The 18073-nt window shown below is 43.3% G+C and overlaps 1 long non-coding RNA gene across 1 annotated transcript; it reads left to right on the top strand.

Moving 5' to 3' along the window:
• The first annotated feature begins 3375 nt into the window (after positions 1-3375).
• LOC117509744 lies at positions 3376-16440 on the top strand. The gene is made up of 3 exons (XR_004560492.1): positions 3376-3459; positions 10714-10719; positions 16431-16440. It is a non-coding gene; the product is annotated as an uncharacterized LOC117509744 (long non-coding RNA).
• Positions 16441-18073: the final 1633 nt, after the last annotated feature.

The raw sequence follows: 18073 nt of genomic DNA, 5'->3' as shown, positions 1-18073 counted from the left end.
AGCACCTATTGTGCTCTAGTTAGCACTCTCCTAATGACAGGACGAAGCCTCCCCTGATGGCTCCCTTGACGACTCTCTCCTGATGACGTGAATGACTCATTACCATGAACAAAAGACTGAAACTGCTTTGACCTGGGTACCACATTGTAAACAGGGGACAAAGCGTGTCTGAGACCCGCTCCATGGTTAAGGCTGGGTTTCAACTGTTTTACAAAGAATGCTTCCTTGACACCTCTCTCAAACCACTTCTTCTCTCTGGCTAAGATTTTAACTTCCTTGTCCTCAAACATGTGGTTAGTGTCTTTCAGTGGATCATCTGATATGATACACTACATTGCTCTGTTTGTAACTAGGGATCGTGTCCTTAGGGTGAACTATTACTGTCCTCAAGGTGTTTGACTGGTTTAAAAGTAAAACTGGGATTTTGTGCTGTCTGAAGAATCCTCTGTAGTTTTCCCCCTACTCCTGCTAAATAAGGGAGAGACACTCCTCTTCTTCTTGTCTCCGTCTCCTGTCTATCTGGTCTCTTTGTTTTCTGCGACTTCTGCACTTTGACCAAGGACCAGCGTGGGTACCCACATACTGTGAGGGGCTTTTCCGTACAAGTTGTTGTTCTTTAGCCCTTCCCTCTGCAGTTGTGGGCACCTGTAGGGCTCTGTGTTGAAGAGTCCTGATCACCCCGAGCTTGTGTTCAAGGGGGTGGTTTGAGCCAAAGAGCAAATATTGGTCAGTGTGAGTGGGTTTTCTGTAAACCTCCAGACAGAGGTTTACAGAAAACCCACTCACACTGACCAATATCTGCTCTTTGGCTCAAACCACCCCCTTGAGGGGTCGCCAGTGGACCTCAGTCTGCAGTTCATCTCCACCTGAAAGACACTAACCACACGTTTGAGGACAAGGAAGTTAAAATCTTAGACAGAGAGAAAATGGTTTGAGAGAGTGTCAAGGAAGCATTCTTTGTCAAACAGTTGAAACCCAGCCTTAACCTCGGAGCGGGTCTCAGACATGCTTTGTCCCCTGTTTACAATGTGGTACTCAGGTCAAAGCAGTTTCAGTCTTTTGTTCATGGTAATGAGTCATTCACGTCATCAGGAGAGAGTCGTCAAGGGAGCTATCAGGGGAGGCTTCTGTCCTGTCATTAGAAGAGTGCTAACTAGAGCACAATAGGTGCTAATTACAGCTATTGTTTAGTCACTAGCCTATAGCAATCAGCCTCTCGGTAGGTGGGGTTGGTTAGGTTAAAAAACTCCAGCTTTTGTTGGATTCTGGTTATTCTTCTCTACAAGAGTCAAGACAGAAGTCAGACTACCAGAGCAAGAATTTTAGCTGAGGACGCTTCTGTGATTTGAAGCGAAACGTCCTCACGTCAAGCAACCCAGTCCAGTCGAAGATTCAAGCTTCTCTACTATTAAACAAAGATCCCCATATCACAGAGTAAAAGCAATTAAAACCATAAAACTATTTGTACAAGCAAAATCATTTAAAGACGCTGAAAACCATAAAACTAATTATAGGAAATACAAAATAAGGTTATAATACAGGTTTTAAGACTATTCTTTTAAAAGCATCAATGGAAGTTGCCTTTCGAATCTCAACAGACAGGCTATTCCACAAGGTAGGAGCACAGCAGGAAAAGACTCTAAAACCTGCTGACTTCTTTTCAACCCTCAAGGCACAGATCAAGTCTGCATTTAGTGACGGCAGGATACGAGGAGGAACATAGGGCTTAACAACATCAGTTACATATGTGCATGTACATTTACAGCCTACTTGTAATACGTTAGCAACAAAACCTTGAAATCTGCTCTTGGAGTCACAGGGAGCCAGTGAAAGGAAGGCAGAATGGGTGTGATGTGATTAAACCTCCTGCCTTTCGTCAAAACTCTGTACCAGCAGTATTCTGTACCATCTGTGGGCAACTCGTACTCTTATTAGGGGGTGGTACTATTTTGCGAAATTAAACATTTTGGTGTATTACCTCCTTAAAAATATGGGGATGGTTAGTATGAACAAAAAATGCAAATCATTGACCAAATTATCAAGACTAACCCCCTTGTACATACCCCCTGAAGTCAAAACCCCCAAATTGTGAATTTTTCACTCCAAAATGCTGCCTGGCAATGGTAGGATGTCTCTAGAGGTTCGCTATGCTCGAGATACCTCATTTTCCTTGTGGAAATTGAGTAAACTCTTTCACCTCATGTAGAATCACAAGAAGCTCCCCATGAACTATGGCCAACATGTTCAGAAATGGACCATTATGGGCATAAATGCAGACATTATTCAAACCTCACAATCTACAGTGTTCCTGTAATATTATTTTGTGTCTGACAAAAGAAAATGCTACTAAAATAACTTTCTTTATTGGTTTACGGGTTCTTTGCCATTGCCAGGCAACATTTTGGTGCAAAAAAAATGCATGATTTTGGGGGTTTTGACTTGAGGGGGTATAATAGGGGTTAGACTGGATCACTGGTCAATGATTTGCATTTTCTAGTTGATAATAACTGTCTCCATAATTTTAAGGAGGCATTTCAAACATTTGTGCTAACACCAGCCCACTCTTATTGTATGTGGCAATCCAGAAAATTAAACATTACAGTAGTCATGTCTGAAGGACACAAATGCTTGAATCAAGATTTCTGCAGCCATCATAGAGAGCACAGTTCTCATCATTGCATAGATCAATAATTTATTCTAAATATAAGGGTTAAATATTCTCTTTTACAGCCAGTTTACTTGACACAACTAAAGGGCTGGATACATGAAAATTTGCAAGTCACTGATTATGTCATGGACATGCTATAAAAGTGCTGATTTAATCTTATTTACAATAAATTAGCCCTGTTTCAGATTTGTCCCAAATTTTTTTTAATGGGTAGACATATGTTAGAAAGGAACAGAAATCACATTTTGTATCCTTTATAGGGTCCGCTTTTTTTAGGGGTCTTGGAAATTTGAGGTCAAAATGAGCCAAAATGGGAAAAATTACAAAATTTAGGTTTTTGAATGCTCATATTTCCGTACGCCCTGAGCGATCCAAATTTATTTTCATTAATGTTAGTCTGTCGAGTTTGGACTCTTCAAAAATGTGAACATTTTGTAGGTGGAACTGCAAATCGCTATCTTTTTGTAATTGTGCACATTTTCACAGTGGCGGTGTGGTGCGCCCTTAGTCAGCCAAAGTCTTTTATGCATATTATGATAGATTAGGAGGTCTTACTTTGAGTCCGATGAAAATTTTGGTGGCTGACTTTGGGTGCACAAGTATAGGGGGCGTTTTTTGTCGCCAAAATGCGAAATTACCACTTTTTTCACAAAGTGACTTCTCTATGTGCCCTAAGTCAAAGTGATGAAATATGTTTGATGAAATTTTCATGAAACTTGCAGAATTTGATCCCATAACAGGGTAAAGTGGCCTCTGTAAGTTTGAGTGCAGTGTGGCAAGCCATTCTCGCTGTAGGCTACCACCTGGTGGCCAAATAGGAACTAAACTGCAAAAAAATAAACAAGGTTTGGTTCTTATGAAAAATGTGCAAAAGGTTGATGAGGACAAATGGTTCATGAAATATATGATTATTTGAAAGTGTTTATTTTTGCCAAATTCTGCAAGTTTCATGAAAAACTTTAATGAGAAAGTTGCTAATTTACCATACTTGGCCTCTTCGTGAAGTGGTCTAACAAAACTCATGCAAAAAGGGTCAATATCAAAACCAGCCACAAAGCTCTCTTTACCACTGAAACTAAAGCTGCTGAGTGACAATAATTTTGCAGGGATCCCAGAGTGAAACACAATGCAAATCCCATGTCTAATCAGCTCCCTGTACAAACAGCTAATTAGCCGTCGCCTGGCTCTTAATGATGTGGTGACACACAGTGAAGCTGATAAACAGCACAGGTCTTATCTCAGGGCGTCTTTACGGGGAAGTCAACAGTTTAGGAAAGGGGTCCAAGGAGGAAGTGCCTCCTGCATGTCTATTTTTAATGAATCAGGCTTGTTTTAAGGTGCACTAATGCCTTTCACACAAGCTGTTACACTGACAATACAGCAGACATGGCACAGGAATACTGCTGTATGCATCAGTGTATTAGCAGCCTATACACTGTAAAACATGCAGCTGCATTTAGTTATGTCCACTTGCTACCTCTCTTTAACATAAAGAACTCTTACAAGTTTTGGATGTTGAACTCAGCTTTTAGAGTGTATATAGTGTGCCCACATATCATTCAGGTCATCTGGAAGGTATTCACAGTGCTTCACCTTTTACACATTTTGTTATGTTTCAGCCTTATTCCAAAATAGAATAAATACATTTTTTCCTCAAAGTTCTACACACAATACCCCATAATGACAATCTGAAAATAGTTTTTTTTTTTTTTTTTTTTTTAGATTTTTGCAAATTTATTAGAGTGCCAGGAAGCATATTGAAATTGAGACAGTTGTTAGAAGTTTGATGGGGACCAACGTAATTTTGTTTGTAGTGTGAATATAAAGGATTCCCAAAACATTAGTCTGAACATGATTAAAAGTCGTCCGTATCGAAACAAATCCTGAATTACTGGCACGTGCCAAAAATTCAAAAGCCAGGACACCATCGGGGTGACGTCACAGGTCCCTTGGGGGCTTTCACCGCTAGCTGCAGCGACAGAAGACTGGCGATCGAAATCACAAGGATTTTGCAGCACTGCTTTTGGACAGGTGAGTTGCCTGGTGACCGGTGTCTGACGGTGTACAGTTATAGTTATTATCTGAGTCTGTTATTATCTGATTATCTGAGTTATTAAGTGTGTCTGCGCAAGCGCAGATGCACTTCTGGCTTGAATTCATCTGCAGGTTTTGACGTTCGCTGGGGCGAAATACGCTATGGATTTCACTCAAATTATGTATGTTCCCACGAATTAAAAATTCCCCCCAAATTTTAATGGTTCTAAATATTCTTAACTTAAAATATAGTCTGAAGTTAGAATATTTAAGAATATTCTATCTATTGAAGATTGCCAGCATTCTAACTTTAAGAATAATTTAAAAAATAAGTATAATAAGTATTCACAGCCTTTGCTATGAAGCTCAGGTGCATCCTGTTTCCACTTATCATCCTTGAGATTTTCTACAGCTTAACTGCAGTCCACCTGGGGTAAGCTGAGTTGATTGGACATGATTTGGAAAGACACACACCTGTCTACATATAAGGTCCCACAGTTGACAGTGCGTGTCAGAGCACAAACCAAGCACGAAGTCAAAGGAATTGTCTGTCGATCTCAGAGACAGGATTGCCTTGGGGCACAAATCTGGGGAAGGGTACAGAAACATTTCTGCTGCTTTGAAGTTCCCAATGAGCACAGTGGCCTCGATAATCTGTAAATGGAAGTTCAGATCCACAGGACTCTTCCTAGAGTTGGCCGCCCGTCTAAACTGAGCGATCGGGGAGAAGGACCTTATTCATGGAGGTGACCGAGAACACAATGGTCACTCTATCAGAGCTCCAGCATTCCTCTGTGGAGAGAGGAGAACCTTCCAGCAGAACAATATTTAGAGGAAACCAGGCACCATCCCTACAGTGAAGCATGGTGGTGGCAACATCATGCTGTGGGGATGTTTTCCAGCAGCAGGAACTGGGATACTAGTCAGGATTGAGAGAAAGATGAATGCAGCAATGAACAAAGACACCCTGGATGAAACCTGTTCCAGAGCGCTCTTGACCTCATACTGGGGTGACGGTTCATCTTACAGCAGGACAATGACCCTCAGGACACAGCCAAGATATCAAAGGATTGGCTTCCGGACAACTCTGTGAATTTCCTTGAGTGGCCCAGCCAGAGCCCAGACTCAATCTGAGTGAACATCTCTGGAATCTGAAAATGACTGCCCACCGATGCTCCACATCCAACCAGATGGAGCTTGACCGATGCTGCAAAGAGGAATGGGCAAAACTGCCCAAACATAGATGCACCAAGCATGTGAGCTTTGTCATTACCTTTATAATGAGGAACACACATCCACCAGGCCGTTTACTTTCTCTCTGTCGTTGTCCGTCGATACAGTGAAGACTATCTATTCACCAAAGGATTACGGTAGTTGGGCTCTGTGGGTCCGCAGATGATGTTTTTTCGTGCCCCCATCATGAAAAACGCCCCATTTTCGTGACACTGTTTTTTCATTTTGCTAATTATAATCCTCCTCCTTTGTCTTAACGCTAACCATAACCATAGTGTAAATGTGTCCCCTCCCCGAAACCTAACCATACCCCCAGACCCCCCCATCACCACACATTCCGTGCCCTGTCACGAAAAGCGCCCCGTTTTTGTGTCCCCGTCATGAACCCATAGATTAATGTTCTTATCATAATGCCACCATGAACTGCCGTGAGACTTGGTTGTTGTGGTTGATGTTGTAGGCCTTCAGTGAGACTTTAAATGTGTCCTTGAAATGCTTCTTCTGTCCACCTTGGGAGCACTTCCCATGCTGAAGCTTGCGAAACAGCAGTCTCTTTGGGAGTCTGTCATCAGAAATGCGAGCTGCATATCCTGCCCTGTGAAGCTGGAACTGCATCTGGATGGTGTAGATGCCTGGCAGGTCAGCATGGGTGAGGACCTCATTGTCTGGGGCCTTGTCTTGCCACCATATGCCAACACGTATCCTGAGGCAGGTGGTGTGGATGTCATTCAGCTTCATTGCATGAGGCTCAAACTGTTCATGTTTCACAGCACAGTGCTGTGTGGTGTGAACAGCTTGGTTCATCTTGATCTTTGTCTCTATGGCGATCCCTCTACTGTTCCAAATGTTCTTGTGCAGTCTGCCAAAGGCTGTGTCCTCAGCGTTGATTTCATCATCAGTGATGGCATTCTGGAGAGTGTGCTGCTGAGGTATGTGAACTTGTCCACATGTTCTGTTGCTGCCCATTGATGGTGATGTTGGGTTCAGTGTATGGCTTTCCTGGAGCTAGGTGACGCATTACCTCAGTCTTCTTAGCACTGATGGCAAGGGCAAAGTTGTTGCAGGCAACAGAGGAACTTATCAATGCTGTATTGCATGCCAGCCTCTGTGGCAGCATTGAGAGCACAGTCATCGGCAAACAGTAAGTCATTGATGGTGTCTGACGAAACCTTGGTTTTCGCTTTAACCAACAATCCAATACCTGATGCCATGCCTACATCAGCATCCCTGAAGGCATCTGTCAGCATGGCTGAGAACATGAGGCTGAATGAGATGGAACAAGGGCACAACCTTGTTTCACTCCATTTGAGACTGGTAAAGGATCAGAGGTCTCTCCCTTGCCCTGGACTCTTGCCAGCATGCCATTGTGTAGTTGTTGTACAATGGCGATGAACTTTCTGGGGCATCCATACTTTGCCATGATTCTCCAAAGGCCCTCTTTACAAACAGTATCAAGGCCTTTGTCAGATCGAGGTAGGTAGAGATCGATGTTCTGCTCTTGACATTTCTCTTGTAGCTGTCTGGCAGCAAACAACATATCAGTGGTTCTGTCATCTTTCTGGAAGTCACACTGGCTCTTAGGTAGGTGGCTTTGCTCGAGATGTGCAATGAGGCAGTTGAGCAGAGCTCTTGCCAGAATCTTACCTGTGATGGACAGCAGGGAGATTCTACATTGATTGTCACAGGCTTCGTGGTTTCATTTGTGCTTGTAGAACTGTATGATAGGGGTGTCCTTGAAGTCTTGTGGCACTGTCTCATGCTGACAAATAAGCTGAAAAAGCTGGTGAAGTTTCTTAGTCAGGACCACACTGTCTTCTTTGTAGACCTCAGCTGGGATGGAGTCCAAGCCAAGTGCTTTGCCACTGGATAGGAGTCAAACTGCTTTTTGAATCTCCTCCAAAGTCAGTGTGTCTTCCATTGTCTTTTCAACAGGGACTTGAGATAGCCTGTTGATGACTTCATCATTGATGGTGGAAGGCCTGTTCAATACACTGTCAAAGTGGTCTTCCCATCTTTCCAGAACTTTCTCCTTGACGGTGATCAGCGTTGTCCCGTTAGCACTAAGGAGGGAGGCCAGTCATCCAGAAGTAATAGGCCACAGACTTCCTTCAAGCTGTTGTAAAATTTCTTCATGTCATTCCTGTCTCCAAAGCCCTAGATCTCATCTGCTTTGCTACTCAGCCACTAATCCTGCATGTGACACAACTTAGCTTAAATACTGCTCTTTACATTTCTCAGTCCGACCGTTGTTGATGCTAACTTTGGGTCATCCAGATGAGTTTGTAGGCATAGTGCTTTTCCTCTAGCAGCTGCTTGATCTCCATGCAGTTCTCATCAACGAGTCCCTATGCTTTCTGGTAGTCGGCTCAAGGCAGTCAATTTCTTGTTATACACTGTCTTACAAAGTGTAGTCTAACCTGCCTCAACATCCTGGTCTTCCAGCACAGTGGAGTCCAGATGTTTGTCCAAGGTGTCGGCAAATAACTGCTTGATGTTGCTGACCTTCAGCTTATTAGTGTTCAGGCATTTTGGCAATTTCACAATCTGTGGATATCTCTTGGGCTGGATGCAGAGCTTAAGTTTGGAGACAACAAGGTGGCGGTTTGTCCAGCACTCTGCACCACACCTGGTCTTCATGACGTGTACGTCTTGTCTGTCTCTCTTCATCACAATAATGTAGTTGTTAAGATAGCAGTGCCTTGAGTGAGGGTGCATCCGTGTTGTCCTGTTATGGGTAGAGAGGTTGAAGATGGTGTTGGTGATCAGAAGGGCATGCTCCACACATGTTTGGAGGAGTAGTAGTCCATTACTGTTGCAGTTGCTGTCTCCATTCTTCCTGATCACTCCTTTCCAGGAGACGCTGTCACAGCCAACTTCCACATCAAAATCACCAAGGATGATGAGTTTATTGGTGTTGGGAACAGTGACAATGACAGTGTTCAAGTCTTTGTAAAACTTATCTTTAGTCTCATCTGAGTTAATCATGGTGGGGACATAAGCACTGACAATGGTGGTAAATTTTGGGAAAGGGAGGGGTCTCATCATCATAACTTGATCATTTGCACCCTTTTGGGGAACCAGCCAACTTGCCAGTGTTGTCTTGATCGCATAGTGCGTTACAGCCTCTCTTCTCTCTTCGGGTCCATGTTCTCTCCAAAAGAAGGTATATCCTGCACCTCTTTCACATAGTTTGTCCTCTCCTGCCAGCCTGGTTTTGCTTAGAGCAGCGATATGGATGTTGTATCTAGCGAGTTTACTTGCTATGAGCGTTGCTCATCTCTGAGGTCTCTCAGCAGCGTCTCTATCAAGAAGTGCACGAACGTTTCAAGTGGCAACATTCAGTGGAGAAATCCTTGTTTCCTTGTGTCCTTTCCTTGAATTTGACCGCAGTAGTAGGGTCTCCGCTTGCCGCAGCAAGCTAGCCAGGGAGAGATGGAGCAGGCAGTGTTTGGAACAGCATGTCTAGTCTGCTCCTCATGCCATGGAGGTGAGCAGCGCATTTAAAGTGGACTGCTCAGTTGCTCAGACAGCTCAGATGGCTGCCGAGACTCACTGTTGCTTCAATCAGTGAATAACAACCCTATAGCCTGAGCCACCTGTGTGCAGGTTTGGGCTACAACTCCCAGTGTATTCACACCTGTCGCTTCACCATGTGTCTGGCACCACAGGACATTTTGAAAGGGATGGGTTGCAGGATGACAGATCAGTTGTGTGATGATTTTATTTAAAGTGAGGAAGACCTCACTCTCTCATCCGAGACCATCTAGATCAGAGGTCTCAAACTTGTTCCAGAAAGGGCCGAGAGGATGCAGGCTTTCTTTGCAACCACCCACTCCATCAGGTGATTTCACTGATGAACATCACTTTGAGCAGATAGAATCAGTTAATGTAAGATGACTGTGACATCCTACATGTCCTGTCAAGTCCTATGGGCTCCACAAACCATTGCTGGTCATCGCATTTTAGTTGTTGAACCACTAAGAGCAGCTGTCCGCAGAAAACCAGACATCACACACTGTGTGAACAAAGCCCTACAGTTGAGGATCAAGGATCAACAATTACCAACATATCTTGTGGCATCCTTGCAAGAACGAACAATATAAAAGGTCATCAGGCCATTGCTATATAGCACAAAACACAACTCCATCAGGCTGAAATGTTTATAACACAGAACAAAACTCCCTTAGACCTTTATAACACAGAACACACACCCATCAGGTCATTAGTTTTGTAACACAGAACACAACTCTTTCAGGCCATGAGCTTTGCCTTTACCTTTAATAAAAGGCCAAGTAATAAAAATAAAATACAATTTAGAATGTAAAGGACAGAATGATCATTAAATATAAAGTGCAGTGTGAAGGTGCAAAAGTCCAGCTCAGGCTATCTGTAGAGCTTTCACAGCCCTGGGGAAGAAGCTGTTTTGAAGTCTTTGTGTCCATGTCCTCATGACACTGAGCCTGACAGAGGGAAGGGGGTCAAAGACACTGTCCGGGGTGTGTGCAGACCTGACCTTTTTGGCTCTGTTTCTCAGGAGGGGCACCGATGATCTGTTGTGCAAACTTGAAAGACTCACAAGAGCACAGTGAGATTGGCAACATAGAACAATACCGACATAAGGTTGTTAGCCTTTGTCACATAGAACTCCAGAGAACTAATGAAGGAAATTAATGACCTCAGTAATACATCACTGTATTCCTCAAACTGTGAGCTGTGACGGCCCACAGGCTTCCATTCAACAACTTCAGCAGGTGACATCAGTGATCAACACTATGAAGGGAGGAGTCCATCAGTGACATCAGCATGTCATCAGTTTTAATAAGAATGTTCTTTGCATATGGTTTAAGAAGCCTGATTGAGAGCCCGATTCAGACAACATATCTGAAAATACAGCTCCCCATGTGGCATCTTCAGTGAGTGGCATTGTAGGACGAAGATATTATGAAACTCATTCAGGAGTACTATAACTCTGAAGTCAAACTATGTCAGTATTTTCCAACCCCAAATCAGAAAACGTTGGGATGATATTATGTGCTGATGCGGGTCAGAGAACCGAACCAGCATCTGACAATGGCCCAGCGCTAAATAACCAGAAAGCGGTTTCCAAGAAACAAATTTATTCCCCCTCATGTGCAATAATCCATGTACAACATAAATAGTCAGCTGTCTTGGCAAGGTGAAGGACGGCGCGCTCTCCAGCGCCCAAATGGATCAAAGCCCGGCACTTCTGGACTCAGATTCACCGCCGAACACCCCCCAGGTGAATACGACAAACTGACTCTGTGAAGGACGGAAAAGGTGAGGTAAGTCAACAGAGCTACAACAAATATCCTTCAGAGGCACACACTATCAGCAACACATTCAGGTCTGAATTTAAGCCTTATGTAAATGAGCAGCTTCTCACAACAGGTGGAGGATCATCAATCCGTACGCCACGGCATTGAGAAGCAAACTGCACAATTCTTATCAATGTTCAAATATACTGCGTAACAAAACGCCAAATTACTATTAACGATTATTCAGACGATAATCACCTCTGATGTGTGCTGACAGCATGTGTCCCTCACCCGTCCTCCTTCCCAGGCACGATGTGTCAAACCCTGGCGCGGTCCTCAGCGTCTCACAACCGAACATCACAAGGTCGCGTTCCCGGCAATTCTGCTCAGATCACTCATGGCTTAAATGCAGAACGCCATCTCATTATCTGCTTCAGCTGAAAGTCTTTAAGTCTGCACGTGAGCATCATCCACAGGTGCTGCAAGTTGTTAGGCCTGCACATGAACATCCTCCACAGGTGCAGCCAATGGTTCTGATGAGGGTGAAGGACTCTTCCGCCAGCACCTTCTCCACAGAAAAAAAACAGTTTGCATACCACCTGGAGAGCAAGAAAAGAAAACAGCATCCAAATGTCCAACCAAACCCCCCAACACACAACAGATATGGGGGCGAGGGAGCTGAGGAGAAGATGATGTGATACTTAAATTTGCTTTTGCTTTTATTTAATTAACCTGGCTTTGGATGTGAGAGCAAGCCGGAGCACCTGGAGGCCACATGAACACTCAAACTCCACACAGAAAAGGCCAGGTGGGACATGATCCCAGGACCTTTTTCCTTTGATACAACAGTGCCAACCAATAAGCCCATCCATTTTCTATACCCGCTTACTCCAATTAGGGTTCATGGGTGGCTAGAGTATATATATATATATATATATATATATATATATATAAAATATGTTATGGTTAGAGGTCCGGACGGAACTGGGCTGGCCGGTACTTGGTGATGGACTTACATGCTGGGAGCAAAGAATAGAACTGGTTATGAACGAAAAGCGATTTATTTACAATAAACAAAAGAACAATCCTGTGCTGGTTAGACGGGCTGCTGAGTCAACAGTCAGCCCACTCATAGCGGTGGAAATTAGGGTGCTGCAGGTTTCTGTTTTGGAGCTGGGACCAGGTGGGACGCACAGAGCCGAGAACAGGAACTAGGAGAACGGAGGAGAGAGAAATGTTGAGAGGTTGCACTCGCAACACTGGAAGCCTTTAACAATTCACAGTCCCCTGAAGGCTTAAAACAGAAATGTTCACAGTTCTGGAAATAATGTTCTCCATTTAGGAAATAAGGTTTGCTATCCAGGAATCATTCGCAATTCAGGGATTATCTTCAGAGGTCAGAGGTCAAGTGCTGTGGGTCTGTGACGCAGTTCCAATTAAGCAGGACTTGACAATAGATTCAGCTTGAAAGTTCTTAGTAGTGTTCTGAGTTCATACGGTTCTTCAATCAATCAATCAATCAACTTTTTTCTTGTATAGCGCCAAATCACAACAAACAGTTGCCCCAAGGCGCTCCACATTGCAAGGCAAGGCCATACAATAATTATGAAACACAGTCTACGTCTAAAGCAACATAACCAAGGGATGGTCCAGGGTCACCCGATCCAGCCCCTAACTATAAGCCTTAGCGAAAAGGAAAGTTTTAAGCCTAATCTTAAAAGTAGAGAGGGTATCTGTCTCCCTGATCTGAATTGGGAGCTGGTTCCACAGGAGAGGAGCCTGAAAGCTGAAGGCTCTGCCTCCCATTCTACTCTTACAAACCCTAGGAACTACAAGTAAGCCCGCAGTCTGAGAGCGAAGCGCTCTAATGGGGTAATATGGTACTACGAGGTCCCTAAGATAAGATGGGACCTGATTATTCAAAACCTTATAAGTAAGAAGAAGAATTTTAAATTCTATTCTAGCATTAACAGGAAGCCAATGAAGGGAGGCCAACACGGGTGAGATATGCTCTCTCCTGCTAGTCCCCGTCAGTACTCTAGCTGCAGCATTCTGAACCAACTGAAGGCTTTTTAGGGAACTTTTAGGACAACCTGATAATAATGAATTACAATAGTCCAGCCTAGAGGAAATAAATGCATGAATTAGTTTTTCAGCATCACTCTGAGACAAGACCTTTCTGATTTTAGAGATATTGCGTAAATGCAAAAAGGCAGTCCTACATATTTGTTTAATATGCGCTTTGAATGACATATCCTGATCAAAAATAACTCCAAGATTTCTCACAGTATTACTAGAGATCAGGGAAATGCCATCCAGAGTAACGATCTGGTTAGACACCATGCTTCTAAGATTTGTGGGGCCAAGTACAATAACTTCAGTTTTATCTGAGTTTAAAAGCAGGAAACTAGAGGTCATCCATGTCTTTATGTCTGTAAGACAATCCTGCAGTTTAGCTAATTGGTGCGTATCCTCTGGCTTCATGGATAGATAAAGCTGGGTATCATCTGCGTAACAATGAAAATTTAAGCAATACCGTCTAATAATACTGCCCAAGGGAAGCATGTATAAAGTGAATAAAATTGGTCCTAGCACAGAACCTTGTGGAACTCCATAATTAACTTTAGTCTGTGAAGAAGATTCCCCATTTACATGAACAAACTGTAATCTATTAGACAAATATGATTCAAACCACCGCAGCGCAATGCCTTTAATACCTATGACATGCTCTAATCTCTGTAATAAATTTTATGGTCAACAGTATCAAAAGCAGCACTGAGGTCCAACAGAACAAGCACAGAGATAAGTCCACTGTCCGAAGCCATAAGAAGATCATTTGTAACCTTCACTAATGCTGTTTCTGTACTATGATGAATTCTAAAACCTGACTGAAACTCTTCAAATAGACCATTCCTCTGCAGGTGATCAGTTAGCTGTTTTACAACTACCCTCTCAAGAATCTTTGAGAGAAAAGGAAGGTTGGAGATTGGCCTATAATTAGCTAAGATAGCTGGGTCAAGTGATGGCTTTTTAAGTAATGGTTTAATTACTGCCACCTTAAAGGCCTGTGGTACATAACCAACTAACAAAGATAGATTGATCATATTTAAGATTGAAGCATTAAATAATGGTAGGACTTCCTTGAGCAGCCTGGCAGGAATGGGGTCTAATAAGCATGTTGATGGTTTGGATGAAGTAACTAATGAAAATAACTCAGACAGAACAATCGGAGAGAAAGAGTCTAACCAAATACCGGCATCACTGAAAGCAGCCAAAGATAACGATACATCTTTGGGATGGTTATGAGTAATTTTTTTCTCTAATAGTCAAAATTTTGTTAGCAAAGAAAGTCATGAAGTCATTACTAGTTAAAGTTAATGGAATACTCAGCTCAATAGAGCTCTGACTCTTTGTCAGCCTGGCTACAGTGCTGAAAAGAAACCTGGGGTTGTTCTTATTTTCTTCAATTAGTGATGAGTAGAAAGATGTCCTAGCTTCACGAAGGGCTTTCTTATAGAGCAACAAACTCTTTTTCCAGGCTAAGTGAAGATCTTCTAAATTAGTGAGACGCCATTTCCTCTCCAACTTACGGGTTATCTGCTTTAAGCTACGAGTTTGTGAGTTATACCACGGAGTCAGACACTTCTGATTTAAAGCTCTCTTTTTCAGAGGAGCTACAGCATCCAAAGTTGTCTTCAATGAGGATGTAAAACTATTGACAAGATACTCTAACTCCCTTACAGAGTTTAGGTAGCTACTCTGCTCTGTGTTGGTATATGACATTAGAGAACATAAAGAAGGAATCATATCCTTAAACCTAGTTACAGCGCTTTCTGAAAGACTTCTAGTGTAATGAAACTTATTCCCCACTGCAGGGTAGTCCATCAGGGTAAATGTAAATGTTATTAAAAAATGATCAGACAAAAGGGAGTTTTCAGGGAATACTGTTAAGTCTTCTATTTCCATACCATAAGTCAGAACAAGATCTAAAATATGATTAAAGTGGTGGGTGGACTCATTTACTTTTTGAGCAAAGCCGATAGAGTCTAATAATAGATTAAATGCAGTGTTGAGGCTGTCATTCTCAGCATCTGTGTGGATGTTAAAATCGCCCACTATAATTATCTTATCTGAGCTAAGCACTAAGTCAGACAAAAGGTCTGAAAATTCACAGAGAAACTCACAGTAACGACCAGGTGGACGATAGATAATAACAAATAAAACTGGTTTTTGGGACTTCCAATTTGGATGGACAAGACTAAGAGACAAGCTTTCAAATGAATTAAAGCTCTGTCTAGGTTTTTGATTAATTAATAAGCTGGAATGGAAGATTGCTGCTAATCCTCCGCCCCGGCCCGTGCTACGAGCATTCTGACAGTTAGTGTGACTCGGGGGTGTTGACTCATTTAAACTAACATATTCATCCTGCTGTAACCAAGTTTCTGTTAGGCAGAATAAATCAATACGTTGATCAATTATTATATCATTTACCAACAGGGACTTAGAAGAAAGAGACCTAATGTTTAATAGACCACATTTAACTGTTTTAGTCTGTGGTGCAATTGAAGGTGCTATATTATTTTTTCTTTTTAAATTTTTATGCTTAAATAGATTTTTGCTAGTTATTGGTGGTCTGGGAGCAGGCACCGTCTCTATGGGGATGGGGTAATAGGGGGATGGCAGGGGGAGAGAAGCTGCAGAGAGGTGTATAAGACCACAGCTCTGCCTCCTGGTCCCAACGCTAGACAGTCACAGTTTGGAGGATCCCAAAAAATTGGCCAGATTTCTAGAAATGAGAGCTGCTCCCTCTAAAGTGGGATGGATGCCGTCTCTCCTAACAAGACCAGGTTTTCCCCAGAAGCTTTGCCAATTATCAATGAAGCCCACCTCATTTTTTGGACACCACTCAGACAGCCAGCAATTCAAGGAGAACATGCGGCTAAACATGTCACTCCCGGTCTGATTGGGGAGGGGCCCAGAGAAAACAACAGAGTCCGACATTGTTTTTGCAAAGTTACACACCGATTCAATGTTAATTTTAGTGACCTCCGATTGGCGTAACCGAGTGTCATTACTGCCGACGTGAATTACAATCTTACCAAATTTACGCTTAGCCTTAGCCAGCAATTTCAAATGTCCTTCGATGTCGCCTGCTCTGGCCCCCGGAAGACAATTGACAATGGTTGCTGGTGTCGCTAACTTCACATTTCTCAAAACAGAGTCGCCAATAACCAGAGTTTGATCCTCGGCGAGTGTATCGTCGAGTGGGGAAAAACGGTTAGAGATGTGAACGGGTTGACGGTGTACACGGGGCTTCTGTTTAGGGCTACGCTTCCTCCTCACAGTCACCCAGTCAGCCTGCCTTCCCGACTGCACGGGGTCTGCCAGGGGGGAACTAACGGCGGCTAAGCTACCTTGGTCCGCATCGACTACAGGGGCCTGGCTAGCTGTAGAAATTTCCACGGTGCGGAGCCGAGCCTCCAATTCGCCCAGCCTGGCCTCCAAAGCTACGAATAAGCTGCACTTATTACAAGTACCGTTACTGCTAAAAGAGGCCGAGGAATAACTAAACATTTCACACCCAGAGCAGAAAAGTACGGGAGAGACAGGAGAAGCCGCCATGCTAAAACGGCTAAGAGCTAGTAGCTACGCTAAGCTAGCGGATTCCCAAACAGGGAATCCGACACTAGACAGGCTGTGGAGCAGCACAGGCAACGCACGACAACAGTGCTAAAATAAAATAAAAATCCACTAGACAGGCTGTGGAGCAGCACAGGTAACATACAACAACAGTGCTAAAAAATAAAATAAAATAAAATAAAAATCCACTGGACAGGCTGTGGAGCAGCACAGGCAACGCACGACAACAGTGCTAAAACAAAATAAAAATCCACTAGACAGGCTGTGGAGCAGTACAGGTAACGCACGACAACAGTGCTAAAAAATAAAATAAAAATAAAAATCCACTGGACAGGCTGTGGAGCAGCACAGGCAACGCACGACAACAGTGCTAAAACAAAATAAAAATCCACTGGACAGGCTGTGGAGCAGCACAGGTAACGCACGACAACAGCGCTAAAAAATAAAATAAAAATAAAAATCCACTGGACAGGCTGTGGAGCAGCACAGGTAACGCACGACAACAGTGCTAAATCAAAATCCACTGGACAGGCTGTGGAGCAGCACAGGTAACGCACGACAACAGTGCTAAATCAAAATCCACTGGACAGGCTGTGGAGCAGCACAGGTAACGCACGACAACACTGCTAAAACAAAATAAAAATCCACTAGACAGGCTGTGGAGCAGCACAGGTAACGCACAACAACAGTGCTAAAAAATAAAATAAAATAAAAATAAAAATCCACTGGACAGGCTGTGGAGCAGCACAGGCAACGCACGACAACAGTGCTAAAACAAAATAAAAATCCACTGGACAGGCTGTGGAGCAGCACAGGTAACGCACGACAACAGCGCTAAATAAAAATCCACTGGACAGGCTGTGGAGCAGCACAGGTAACGCACGACAACAGCGCCAAAAATAAAATAAAAATAAAAATCCACTGGACAGGCTGTGGAGCAGCACAGGTAACGCACGACAACAGTGGTAAAAAATAAAATAAAAATCCACTGGACAGGCTGTGGAGCAGCACAGGTAACGCACGACAACAGTGCTAAAAAATAAAATAAAAATCCACTGGACAGGCTGTGGAGCAGCACAGGTAACGCACGACAACAGTGCTAAAAAAAATAAAATAAAAATCAAAATCCACTGGACAGGCTGTGGAGCAGCACAGGTAACGCACGACAACAGTGCCAAAAAATAAAATAAAAATCCACTGGACAGGCTGTGGAGCAGCACAG

This window comes from Thalassophryne amazonica, chromosome 5 (genome assembly GCF_902500255.1).
Source record: "Thalassophryne amazonica chromosome 5, fThaAma1.1, whole genome shotgun sequence".
NCBI classification, from domain to species: domain Eukaryota; kingdom Metazoa; phylum Chordata; class Actinopteri; order Batrachoidiformes; family Batrachoididae; genus Thalassophryne; species Thalassophryne amazonica.
Note: the sequence above shows the minus strand (reverse complement) of the source record. Positions and strands in the feature narration are given on the sequence as shown.